Source organism: Bombina bombina, chromosome 12 (assembly GCF_027579735.1).
Source record: "Bombina bombina isolate aBomBom1 chromosome 12, aBomBom1.pri, whole genome shotgun sequence".
NCBI lineage: Eukaryota > Metazoa > Chordata > Amphibia > Anura > Bombinatoridae > Bombina > Bombina bombina.
In genome coordinates this window covers 140,545,206-140,558,209 of record NC_069510.1, presented here as the reverse complement: position 1 = coordinate 140,558,209, position 13,004 = coordinate 140,545,206, and the positions used below count along the sequence as shown (strand labels likewise).

The 13,004-nt window shown below is 41.4% G+C and overlaps 1 protein-coding gene across 1 annotated transcript in view; it reads right to left on the bottom strand.

Annotated features, from left to right (window-relative positions):
• The window catches only part of ASTN2 (astrotactin 2), a 1,265,353-nt gene that overhangs the window by 616,232 nt on the left and 636,117 nt on the right, over window positions 1-13,004 (bottom strand). The gene's annotated exons all lie outside the window — the stretch shown is intronic.

Below are 13,004 nucleotides of genomic sequence, written 5' to 3'. Positions count from 1 at the left end.
ATAAAGGGCTTCAAAAAGGGTTTAAAAACTGGTAGACATTTTTCTGGGCTAAAACGATTGCTTTACTAGGCATATTATGCAGATTCTAACTTATAATTGGTATTATAATCTTGGGGAACGTTTAGAAAAACGGCAGGCACTGTGTTGGACACCTTTTTCAGATGGGGGCCTTTCTAGTTATAGACAGAGCCTCATTTTCGCGCCATTAATGCGCAGTTGTTTTTGGAGAGCAAGGCATGCAGATGCATGTGTGAGGAGCTAAGAATCACTGAAAAAGCTTATAGAAGGCGTCATTTGGTATCGTATTCCCCTCTGGGCTTGGTTGGGTCTCAGCAAAGCATATAGCTGGGACTGTATAGGGGTTAAATGTAAAAACGGCTCCGGTTCCGGGTTAAAGCTCTGAAATTTGGTGTGCAATACTTTTAATGCTTTAAGACACTGTGGTGAAATTTTGGTAATTTTTGAACAATTCCTTCATACTTTTTCACATATTCAGTAATAAAGTGTTTTCAGTTTGAAATTTAAAGAGACAGTAACGGTTTTATTTTAAAACGTTTTTTGTGCTTGGTTGACAAGTTTAAGCCTGTTTAACATGTCTGTACCATCAGATAAGCTATGTTCTATATGTATGAAAGCCAATGTGTCTCCCCATTTAAATTTATGTTATAAGTGTGCCATAGTGTCCAAACAAAGTAAGGACAGTAATGCCACAGATGATGATATTGCCCAAGATGATTCCTCAAATGAGGGGAGTAAACATGATACTACATCATCCCCTAATGTGTCTACACCAGTTTTACCCACACAGGAGGCCCCTAGTACATCTAGTGCGCCAATACTTATTACCATGCAACAATTAACGGCTGTAATGGATAACTCCATAGCAAATCTTTTATCCAAAATGCCTACTTATCAGAGAAAGCGCGATTGCTCTGTTTTAAACACTGAAGAGCAGGAGGGCGCTGATGATATTTGTTCTGACATACCCTCACACCAATCTCAAGGGGCCATGAGGGAGGTTTTGTCTGATGGAGAAATCTCAGATTCAGGAAAAATTTCTCATCAAGCTGAAACTGATGTTGTGACATTTAAATTTAAATTAGAACATCTCCGCGCACTGCTTAAGGAGGTGTTATCTACTCTGGATGATTGTGACAATTTGGTCATTCCAGAGAAATTGTGTAAGATGGACAAGTTCCTAGAGGTTCCGGTGCCCCCCGACTCTTTTCCTATACCCAAGCGGGTGGCGGACATAGTAAATAAAGAGTGGGAAAGGCCCGGCATACCTTTTGTTCCCCCCCCCTATATTTAAGAAATTATTTCCTATAGTCGACCCCAGAAAGGACTTATGGCAGACAGTCCCCAAGGTCGAGGGGGCGGTTTCTACTTTAAACAAACGCACTACTATTCCTATCGAAGACAGTTGTGCTTTTAAAGATCCTATGGATAAAAAATTAGAGGGTTTGCTTAAAAAGATTTTTGTACAGCAAGGGTTCCTTCTACAACCAATTTCATGCATTGTTCCTGTCACTACGGCAGCGTGCTTCTGGTTCGAGGAACTAGAAAAGTCGCTCAGTAGAGAATCTTCGTATGAGGAGGTTATGGACAGAGTTCAAGCACTTAAATTGGCTAACTCTTTTGTTTTAGATGCCGCTTTGCAATTAGCTAGATTAGCGGCGAAAAATTCAGGGTTTGCTATCGTGGCGCGCAGAGCGCTTTGGCTAAAGTCTTGGTCAGCGGATGTGTCATCCAAGACAAAATTGCTTAACATTCCTTTCAAAGGTAAAACATTATTTGGACCAGATTTGAAAGAGATTATTTCAGACATCACTGGAGGAAAGGGCCACGCCCTCCCACAGGATTGGTCTTTTAAGGCTAAAAATAAGCCTAATTTTCGTCCCTTTCGCAGAAACGGACCAGCCTCTAATTCTGCATCCTCTAAGCAAGAGGGTAATACTTCACAACCCAAACCAGCCTGGAAACCAATGCAAGGCTGGAACAAGGGTAAGCAGGCCAAGAAGCCTACCACTGCTAACAAAACAGCATGAAGGGATAGCCCCCGATCCGGGACCGGATCTAGTGGGGGGCAGACTCTCTCTCTTTGCTCAGGCTTGGGCAAGAGATGTTCAGGATCCTTGGGCGCTAGAAATAGTTTCTCAAGGTTATCTTCTGGAATTCAAGGAACTACCCCCAAGGGGAAGGTTCCACAGGTCTCAATTATCCTCAAACCAAATAAAGAGACAGGCATTCTTACATTGCGTAGAAGACCTGTTAAAGATGGGAGTGATACATCCAGTTCCAATAAAAGAACAAGGAATGGGATTTTACTCAAATCTGTTCGTAGTTCCCAAAAAAGAGGGAACATTCAGACCAATTTTGGATCTGAAGATCCTAAACAAATTTCTCAGGGTTCCATCGTTCAAAATGGAAACTATTCGAACGATCCTTCCCACCATCCAGGAAAGTCAATTTATGACCACCGTGGATTTAAAGGATGCGTACCTACATATTCCTATCCACAAGGAACATCATCAGTTCCTAAGGTTCGCTTTTCTGGACAAGCATTACCAGTTTGTGGCACTTCCATTCGGATTAGCCACTGCTCCGAGAATTTTCCTTTTCCTTCTAGCGGTTCTAAGACCAAGGGGCATTGCAGTAGTACCTTACTTGGACGACATCCTAATTCAAGCGTCGTCTCTGTCAAAAGCAAAGGCTCATACGTACATCGTCCTAGCCTTTCTCAGATCTCACGGATGGAAGGTGAACAAAGAAAAAAGTTCTCTGTCCCCGTCAACAAGAGTTTCCTTCTTGGGAACAATAATAGATTCCTTAGAAATTAGGATTTTTCTGACAGAGGTCAGAAAATCAAAACTTCTAAGCTCTTGTCAAGTACTTCACTCTGTTCCTCGTCCTTCCATAGCGCAGTGCATGGAGGTAATAGGTTTGATGGTTGCAACAATGGACATAGTTCCTTTTGCACGAATTCATCTAAGACCATTACAACTGTGCATGCTCAAACAGTGGAATGGGGATTATACAGACTTGTCTCCGATGATTCAAGTAGATCAAAAGACCAGAGATTCACTCCGTTGGTGGCTGACCCTGGACAATCTGTCACAGGTAATGAGCTTCCGCAGACCAGAGTGGGTCATTGTCACGACCGACGCCAGTCTAGTGGGCTGGGGCGCGGTCTGGGAATCCCTGAAAGCTCAGGGTTTATGGTCTCGGGAAGAGTCTCTTCTCCCGATAAACATTCTGGAACTGAGAGCGATATTCAATGCTCTCAAAGCTTGGCCTCAACTAGCAAAGGCCAAATTCATAAGGTTTCAATCAGACAACATGACGACTGTTGCATATATCAATCATCAGGGGGGAACAAGGAGTTCCCTGGCGATGAAAGAAGTGACCAAGATAATTCAATGGGCGGAGGATCACTCCTGCCACTTGTCTGCGATCCACATCCCAGGAGTGGAAAATTGGGAAGCGGATTTTCTGAGTCGTCAGACATTCCATCCGGGGGAGTGGGATCTCCATCCGGAAATCTTTGCCCAAATAACTCAATTATGGGGCATTCCAGACATGGATCTGATGGCGTCTCGTCAGAACTTCAAGGTTCCTTGCTACGGGTCCAGATCCAGGGATCCCAAGGCGACTCTAGTAGATGCACTAGTAGCACCTTGGACCTTCAACCTAGCTTATGTATTCCCACCGTTTCCTCTCATTCCCAGGCTGGTAGCCAGGATCAATCAGGAGAGGGCCTCGGTGATCTTGATAGCTCCTGCGTGGCCACGCAGGACTTGGTATGCAGACCTGGTGAATATGTCATCGGCTCCACCATGGAAGCTACCTTTGAGACAGGACCTTCTTGTTCAGGGTCCATTCGAACATCCGAATCTGGTTTCCCTCCAACTGACGGCTTGGAGATTGAACGCTTGATTTTATCAAAGCGTGGGTTTTCAGATTCTGTAATAGATACTCTGATTCAGGCTAGAAAGCCTGTAACTAGAAAAATTTACCATAAAATATGGAAAAAATATATCTGTTGGTGTGAATCCAAAGGATTGCCATGGAACAAGATAAAAATTCCTAAGATTCTATCCTTTCTACAAGAAGGTTTGGAGAAAGGATTATCTGCAAGTTCTCTAAAGGGACAGATTTCTGCTTTATCTGTCTTACTACACAAACGACTGGCAGCTATGCCAGATGTTCAAGCATTTGTTCAGGCTCTGGTTAGGATCAAGCCTGTTTACAGACCTTTGACTCCTCCCTGGAGTTTAAATCTAGTTCTTTCAGTTCTTCAAGGGGTTCCGTTTGAACCCTTACATTCCGTAGATATTAAGTTACTATCTTGGAAAGTTTTGTTTTTGGTTGCAATCTCTTCTGCTAGAAGAGTTTCAGAGTTATCTGCTCTGCAGTGTTCTCCTCCTTATCTGGTGTTCCATGCAGATAAGGTGGTTTTGCGTACTAAGCCTGGTTTTCTTCCTAAAGTTGTTTCTAACAAAAATATTAACCAGGAGATAGTTGTACCTTCTTTGTGTCCGAATCCAGTTTCAAAGAAGGAGCGTTTGTTACACAATTTGGACATTGTCTTCACTGCACACTTTTGCCAAATTTTACAAATTTGATACTTTTGCTTCTTCGGAGGCTATTTTTGGGAGAAAGGTTTTGCAAGCTGTGGTGCCTTCCGTTTAGGTGACCTGATTTGCTCCCTCCCTTCATCCGTGTCCTAAAGCTTTGGTATTGGTTCCCACAAGTAAGGATGACGCCGTGGACCGGACACACCAATGTTGGAGAAAACAGAATTTATGCTTACCTGATAAATTACTTTCTCCAACAGTGTGTCCGGTCCACGGCCCGCCCTGTTTTTTTTTAATCAGGTCTGATGAATTATTTTCTCTAACTACAGTCACCACGGTATCATATGATTTCTCCTATATATATTTCCTCCTGTCCGTCGGTCGGATGACTGGGGTGGGCGGAGCCTAGGAGGGATCATGTGACCAGCTTTGCTGGGACTCTTTGCCATTTCCTGTTGGGGAAGAGAATATCCCACAAGTAAGGATGACGCCGTGGACCGGACACACCGTTGGAGAAAGTAATTTATCAGGTAAGCATAAATTCTGTTTTTTTAAATTGTAAAGCATGAAAGTGAAATCGTGATTTCTCTTTAGGGCTTTATATGTTTAAGACAGGATTCTGAAGTTGATGAAACGGTGAACTATATATTAATTTACAGGAATTCAGGAGACAGCTAGAAAATAATATAGCTGGGTGAGGTCTGTGGGTAAATCACGTAGGATTTATTTAGCAAAGGTGCAAGGATTTTAGTGTCCTCTCCAGGACTTATTTAATGGACACACCACCCGGCTGATTTTACTAAAATTTAAGTCAATATTAAAGGGATATGAAAGAAATTTACTTCATTCCCATTCTGTGCTGAAGAGATACCTAGGTAGGACCACTACAGGGCAGGAAATAGTGCTGCCATCTATTGATCTTCCAAATGGATAACATTCTTGAAAATCTATTGCCATATAGTGTTGCAGACACATTTACACCCCTGAGCTTGTGTCCCTGATTTTCAACAAAAGATATCAAGAGAATGAAGAAAATTTGATACTTAAATTAGAAATTTGTTTAAAATTGCATACTCTGCATTATGAAAGGAGCATTTTAGGTTTAAACATCCCTTGCACAAATATTTTTTCTTAAATTGTGCAACTAATTTATGCTCTGGATAGCTTAAAGGGACATAATACTCATATGCTAAATCACTTGAAACTGATGCAGTATAACTGTAAAAAGCTGACGGGAAAATATCACCTGAGCATCTCTATGTAAAAAAGGAAGATATTTTACCTCACAATCTCCTCAGCTCAGCAGAGTAAGTTCTGTGTAAAGTTATACTTCACCTGCTCCCAGCTGCAAGTAAAAATTTTTTTAAAAAAATGAAGAAATGAACAGCAGCCAATCAGCATCAGCAGTGCTGAGGTCATGAACTCTTACTGTGATCTCATGAGATTTGACTTAACTCTCATGAGATTTCATAGTAAGCTTCCTTTACCTGATTGGTGAAATAATATGAGAGTGCACGAGGCTCATCCCCTAAGCTGTCCTAGGACAGACACACTAAAATGCTGCTTAGAAATCCTTTACAATGGGATGTGGCTACTGAGGAACTTTTGAGGTAAAATATCTTTCTTTTTTACATAGAGATGTTCAGGAGATATTTTCTAGTCAGCTTTTTACAGCTATGCTGCATCACTTTCAAGTGTTTAAACATTTGGGTATTATGGCCCTTTAAGTCACATTTATAAATAACAGAAAATATAATATTGCAAAATGCCACATGGGGGGTAACATTTTCTGTGGCAAACACATGATTTACGGCAGCGAGTGAGTCAAGCGGAGCATCTCTGGGATATTTCTGCTTGGCTTCTGGTTTTATGGAGATTTATCATCCTTTTCCCTGGGTGATCATTGTCATCAGTGTTATTTATAGCCTAGAAATTCTCTTTAAAAAAGAGATCCCTCATTTTGTTTCCACGTCAGGCAGCAGACACCGTTTGTACATCGCATTATATTATTCAGAAAGACACAGCATGTTTTCAAGCGTGTTCACTTTAATCTGCATCATATTTGTGTATTCAAAAAGAAACGCAGGGAAACAATGTGTCCCGTTTGTCATGGGAATCGCAGTAATTTTTTCAGCAGCATAAAAATATTTTAAAAAAACAGCAATTGGAGTGTTTTTTTGTAGAATTAAAATGTTTTTTATTGTAAAAAATATTAAAGGGATAGTAAAACCAAAAATGTATTTCATGATTTGGATAGAACATACAATTTTAAACAACTTTCCAATTTACTTTTATTATCAAATTTGCTTCATTCTCTTGTTATCCTTTGCTGAAGGAACAGCATTGGGCTGTTGGCAGCTAGCTGAACACATCAAGTTAGCCAATCACAAGAGACAAATGTGTGCAGGCGCCAATCAGCAGCAGCTCCCACTAGTGTAGGACATGTGCGTATTATTTTCAATAAGAAAACAAAGTGAATTTAAAAGTGACTACCAGAGCAGGAGCGAGCTACATTAATTTTAATAGCACGATCAGGCGCGCTGTGACTAGACAGCGTGCCCGCGATGCGCTTTAGCAGAAGAAAACATCTGCTCAGTAGAGCCAGAAGCGGTGTTCTGTTTTCTTTGCTAAATATCTATCTAACAATTTGCTTTAGAAACCTGGCGCTAAGCTAATGTTATATAATTCTGCACTATGTGCAGAATTATTTAACATTATTTGCTAGGTTTAATGGCCCTTTAAGCCCAATTTTACTGTAATCTGGGTACTAAAAGACAGCTGCCAGTACCTAAGATGGCCGCAAATAGAGGGAGAGGGTTACAGAGCTGTTTGAGGGAGACCAGGAAGGTTGGGGGGTAAGGGGGGGATCCTACACTGAAGAAACTATATATACTGTATATATGGGTTTTATATTCCTTTAAAACTCAATGCTCCTGTTTGCCAAGCAGTGCACCAGACCCTCTTCTAACACTGACAGTGACTGGCGATAATTGCCGCCACCCCACCCTCAACCAACCAGCAGTCGATCCCTGTTGCAAGAAGAAATCTGTGTTAGCGAAGGAAGAAAAAACATCCACATTATTCTCTCATGCACTTCACTACCAGCTCTCTCATGTGAGTTTACAGGACTGATGTTAGCACTGCGCATGCACATTTAACAGGGTTGTGAGTGGAGGCACAGAGAGGTATATGTTTGGGAGCTCAGGGGACACATAATTCCACAATTTTTTTTTAATTTGATCACATTTGGCAGTTAAATGGTTGCATGAAATATACCAAAATGGGCGTAGATAAATACGTTGGGTTGTCTACTAAAAAAAAATATATACATGTGAAGGGTTATTCAGGGTTGCCTGACAGATATTAATATTACATTGTAACTATCGCTAATTTTTTTTTTTATTTAAATGGTTTGGAAATCGAAAAGTGCTACTTGTATTTATTGCCCTATAACTTGCAAAGAAAATGTAAACATTGGGTATTTCAAAACTTAAAATTTAGAAACTATTTAGCATGGGAGCTTTTTGGTGGTTGTAGATGTGTAACAGATTTTGGGGGTCAAAGTTGGAAAAAGTGTGTGTTTTTTCAATTTTTTCATCTTATTTTATATATTTTTTATAGTAAATTATAAGATATGATGAAAATAGTATCTTTAGAAAGTCCACTAAATGGCGAGAAAAACGGTATATAACATATGTGGGTACAGTAAATGAGTAAAAGGAAAAGAATTAATTTATGCTTACCTGATAAGTTTATTTATTTCCGGATATGGTGAGTCCACGGCTTGAGTAATTACTGTAGGGAATATCACTCCTGGCCAGCAGGAGGAGGCAAAGAGCACCACAGTTAAACTGCTAAGTATCACTCCCTTACCCACAACCCCCAGTCATTCGACCAAAGGGAAATGGAGAAAAAGGAGTAACACAAGGTGTAGAGGTGCCTGAGGTTATAGTCAAAAGAACAACTGTCTTAAAATAAAGGGTGGGGCCGTGGACTCACAATATCTGGAAATAAATAAATTTATCAGGCAAGCATAAATTTTGTTTTTCTTTCCTAAGATATGGTGAGTCCACGGCTTGAGTAATTACTGTTGGGAACCAATACTCAAGCTAGAGGACACAGATAAATAGGGAGGGACAAGACAGACAGTCCTAAACAGAAGGCACCACCGCTTGAAAAACCTTTCTCCCAAAAGAAGTCTCAGCCGAGGCAAAAGTATCAAATTTGTAAAATTTTGAAAAAAAGTATGTAGAGAAGGCCAAGTTGCAGCCTTGCAAATTTGTTCCACATAAGCTTCATTTGTGAAAGCCCAAGAAGAGGAAACTGCTCTTCTGGAATGAGCCATAATTCTCTCAGGAGGCTGCGGTCCAGCAGTCTCATAAGCCAAAAAAATTATACTTTGTAACCAAAAAGAAAGAGTAGTAGCAGTAGCTTTCTGACCTTTACGTTTCCCAGAGAAACAGACAAAGAGGGCAGAGGACTGGCGAAAATCCTTAGTCGCCTGTAAGTAGAATTTAAGAGCATGTACAACATCCAAATGGAGGAAACAGGTATGCCAACCTAAAAACCCAAGGAACCGCCAGAGCATCAGAACGGCCTGCGGATCTCTTGACCTTGAACCGTACCTTGGAAGCTTGGCGTTCTGACGGGATGCCATCAGATCTAACTCTGGCACCCCCCATTTGAGGAGTAAACTGGAAAACACCTCCAGATGGAGTTCCCACTCCCCGGGATGAAAAGTCTGCTCAGAAAATCTGCTTCCCAATTGTCTACTCCTGGAATGTGGATGGCAGATAGACAACAATTGTGGGTCTCTGCCCACTGAAGAATCAGAGTAACCTCCTTCATGGCTAAGGAACTCTGAGTTCCTCCCTGGTGATTGATGTAAACAACAGAGGTTATGTTGTCTGACTGGAACCTGATAAACTGGGCTTAGGACAACTGAGGCAAAGCCAATAGAGCATTATAAATTGCACTCAAATCCAAGATGTTGATGGGAAGAGCAGACTCCTCCGAGTACAAAGGCCCTGAGCTTTTAACGAGATCCAGACTGCTCCCCAACCCAGCAGGCTGGCGTCTGTGGTCACGATCACCCAGGAAGGTCTCCGAAAGCATGTGCCCTGAGAAAGATGTTCCTGAGAAATCCACAATGGGAGAGAGTCTATTGACGACTGATCTAACTTTATTCTCATGGTCGCCATTCCGTTGTCTGAGCATGCACAACTGGAGAGCTCTCAAATTATATTGAGCAAAAGGAATGATGTCCATGGAAGCCACCATCAGACTGATTACCTCCATACATTGAGCCACTGAATGATGAGCAGTAGCCTGAAGAAAGAGGCAAGAAATGATTTTGTTTTTCCTGACTTCTGTCAGAAAAATCTGCATCAATAGAGAATCTATTATGATTCCTAAAAACACTACTCTTGTAGCAGGGGAAAGGGAGTTTTTTTCCAGATTCACATTCCATTCGTGGGAACAAAGAAAATACAACAATATCTCTGTGTGAGATTTTGCTTGTTGAAAAGATTGCGCCTGAACCATTATGTCGTCCAGGTAGGGTGCCACAGCAATTCCACGAGAACGGATCACTGCCAAAAGAGCCCCCAGAATCTTTGTCCAGAAAGGCAAATCTCGGGAATCTGTGATGGTCCTTGTGAATAGGAACATTAAGATACGCATCCTTTAGGTCTATGGTTGTCATGAACTGACCTTGTACTAAAGGAAGAATGGAGCGTATAGACTCCATCTTGAAGGATAGAACTTTGAGAAACTTGTTTAGACACTTCAAGTCTAGAATGGGATGGAAAGTTCCCTCTTTTTTGGGAACCACAAATAGGTTGGAGTAGAACCTGAGACCCTGTTCCTGCACTAGAACTGGAACTATCACTCCCAGGGAGGAAAGATGTTGTATACATTTCAAGAACGCCTCTCTCTCTTTATCTGGTCTGCAGATAATCTTGAGAGATGCAATCTGCCTCTGGAAGGAAAAGTCTTGAATTCCAATTTGGAACCCTGGGATACTATGTTCACAGTCCAGGGATATGGGACATCTCATATCCAGGCATGAGACTGAGAAAGTCTGCCCCCCACATGATCTGATCCCGGATCGGGGATAAACCCTTCATGCTGATTTGGAATCAGCTGCAGGTTTCTTTGATTTTTTTCCCCTTGTTCCAAGACTGATTGGGTTTCCAAGAAGACTTGGATTGTTCCTGCTTGGAAGAAGAAGGGGGGCTTTCCTCTGAAATTATGAATGGAAAGAAAATTACTCTGACGTCCTTTAGGCCTATTCTTCTTATCTTGAGATAGAAAAGACCCTTTTCCACCTATAATATCAGAGATAATTTCTGCCAAACAAGGTTTTGCCCTTGTAAGGAATCGCCAGAAGCTTGACTTTAGAGGAAACGTCCGCAGACCAGGATTTCAACCATAACGCCCTGCAGGCTAGGACAGCGAAACTAGAAGTTTTAGCTCCTAGTCTAACAAACTGTAAAATGGCATCTGCAATAAAAGAATTGGCCAACTTAAGAGCTTTAAGCGTATCTTGAATTTCATCTAAGGAAGTCTCTACTTGAAGAGAATCAGACAAGGCGTAGAACCATTAAGATGCAGCACTAGTCACGGCAATACACACCGCAGGTTGCCATTAGAGACCTTGATGAACATAAATCTTTTTCAAATAAGCCTCCAGCTTCTTGTCCATTGGATCCTTAAAAGAGCAGCTATCCTCAATAGGAATAGTGGTTCTCTTAGCCAGAGTGGAAATGGCTCCTTCAACTTTGGGTACAGTATACCAAGGGTCTTTAATGGAGTCCTCGACAGGAAACATTTTCTTAAAAATGGTAGACGGTGAAAAAGACACCCCTGGTTTCACCCATTCCTGTGAGATAATCTCCCTAGCTTGGTCCGGCACAGGAAAAACCTCCGAAATGGAAGGTTAATCAAAGAAACTAAGTTTACTAGATTTCTTAGGAGTGACGACAGGGGTATCAGAGTCATCTAAAGTAGCTAAAACCTCCTTTAACAATACACAAAGGTGTTCAAGCTTAAATCTGAAGGATACCACCTCAGTCTCAGAAGAAGGAATTATACTTTCCGAATCTGAGATTTCACCCTCAGAAAGTCCCAATGTATCTTCCTCATCAGACTTATGAGAAAGAGCAACTTGGGAAGCAGAACTGAGAACAGGCACCTTACTTTCTGAATTTCTAGATTTCCTCTTGTGTTTTCCCTGTAATCTGGGAATGGCAGCTAATGCAGAGGATACCGCTGAAGATACCTGGGCAGCAATTTATGCTTTTAAATAAACTCCACTAGGAGTTATAGAGGAACTGCAGGGCACTGCCTGCGACCCCATTGAGGCTTGGGACATAGCAGGAGAAAGCTGAGGTATTATTTTAACAGCATCATCCCGAGAGACATTAGGCTAAAAAGATTACCTTTATTTCTCTTGTTAAGTGTAGTCAGTCCACGGGTCATCCATTACTTATGGAATATATCTCTTCCTAACAGGAAGCTGCAAGAGGATCACCCAGCAGAGCTGCTATATAGCTCCTCCCCTCACACGTCATATTCAGTCATTCTCTTGCAGCCTAACTAGATAGGTCGCTGTGAGAGGTCTGTGGTGTTTTTTAAGTTAGTTTATTTCTTCAATCAAAAGTTTGTTATTTTAAATGGCACCGGAGTGTGCTGTTTATTCTCAGGCAGCATTAGAAGAAGAATCTGCCTGCGTTTTCTATGATCTTAGCAGACGTAACTAAGATCCACTGGCTGTTCTCATCTGAGGAGTGAGGTAACTTCAGAGAAGGGGAATAGCATGCAGGGCCCCCCTGCAAATGAGGTATGTGCAGTAATTATTTTTCTGAGGAATGGAATTGACTGAGAAAATACTGCTGATACCAATGTAACGTAAGTTCAGCCTTAAATGCAGTGATAGCGACTGGTATTAGGCTGATGAGTGTGTGTACACTGAATGTATTTTTCTAAGGAATGGAATTGACTCTGAAAATACTGTTAATACTGAAATAATGTATGAGCCTTAACTGCAGTAAAAGTGACTGGTAGCAGGCTTATTAATAACACTTCATAACTTTTCAAATGTATGTTTAAAACGTTTACTGGCATGTTAATCGTTTTTTGTGAGGTACTTGGTGATAAAACTTATTGGGGCATGATTTTTACCACATGGCCATCTTTGTTTTCTGCATAGAAACAGTTTTCTGAGCTTCCCCACTGTTGTAATATGAGTGGGAGGGGCCTATTTTAGCGCTTTTTTGCGCAGTAAAAATTCAGTCACAATCTGTCTACTTCATCCTCCATGATCCAGATCGTCTCTAGAGAGCTCAGGGGTCTTCAAAATTCATTTTGAGGGAGGTAATCAGTCACAGCAGACCTGTGACAGTGTGTTTTGACTGTGAGAAAAAC